This window comes from Oryctolagus cuniculus, chromosome 17, assembly GCF_964237555.1.
Source record: "Oryctolagus cuniculus chromosome 17, mOryCun1.1, whole genome shotgun sequence".
Classification (NCBI taxonomy): domain Eukaryota; kingdom Metazoa; phylum Chordata; class Mammalia; order Lagomorpha; family Leporidae; genus Oryctolagus; species Oryctolagus cuniculus.
Genome location: NC_091448.1, coordinates 33,476,335 through 33,477,517, shown reverse-complemented (window position 1 = coordinate 33,477,517; position 1,183 = coordinate 33,476,335).

Here is a 1,183-nt window from a genome sequence, read left to right as displayed (position 1 = left end):
GGTTCTTCCTGCCTCTTCCTGGAATCTCCTTAGTCTAATTGTCTCCATCCATATGTTTAAGTATAAACAAAGGGAGTGATTACCTGTGGCTGCCCACAATGGCCCAAGTCCTTGGGCCCCTGCACCCATGTGGGAGACCCGGAAGAAGCTCCTGGCTCCTGGCTTCAGACTGGCACAGCTCTGGCCGTTGTGACCAATTGGGGAGTGAACCATCGGATGGAAGACCTCTCTCTCTCTCTCTGCCTCTCCTCTCTCTGTGTAACTCTGAGATTCAAATAAATAAATAAATCTTTTAAAAAAATAAGGAATGAATTTTTATTCCAGCCTCTACCATATGTTAGGCACAGTGATAGATGGTGCATTTTTAGGATGGTTTTATTGAGATATAATTAACATGTCATGTAATTCACCCATTTAAAGTGTATGGTTTCAGAGTGGGTGTTTGCCCAAATAGTTAAGAGGACATTTAGTGTGCCCACATCCCATACCAGAGTGCCTGGACTCTCTGTCCCACTCCGGCAGCTCTGATCCCAGTTTCCTGCGAATAGGGATGCTGGGAAGATGGCGCTGGTGTTTGGGGCACGTGAGGAAGGCATACGCTGAGCACGTGGTGTTTAGGGAGAATCATCTCAGAAACAGAACCAAGAACCAGTGTCCCAGGGCAGAATACCTTACTGTGGCTCAAACCTACCCCTACACTGTGATCCTGAGCTCCAGACTAATTAAGCCTCGTTGGTTTGTTTCTCTTCAAGGAGAGATTCTGCCATCCCAAGAAGGTTTTCTAAAACATTTCAAACATCTGTTCCCTGATCCATTCCTTTTTGGGATGGCAGCAATCTCTCCTCTACGAGAAACAAACCAACCAGGCTTAGTTAGTCTGGAACCCAGGAACACAGCATAGCTACAGGTTTGAGCTAATATGATAATGCACAGGAAGGCCACAGCACAATATGTTGGAACTAGACAAGGGAACAGATGTTTGAAATGTTTTAGAAAATTCAACATATTAGAGAATTTAGAATATCAAATGGTAGTTTTCATTTGTAATGTTTAATGTCATTGGATATTTTAAACACCCCATGGTTAGAATTGTAAATGGTTTTAAAAGAGACACAAGGATTTAAGACTGATAGCAAGAAACCAGTAGTTCTCCATTAGTTCCAAGGAGCAAGCTCTTAGGTTT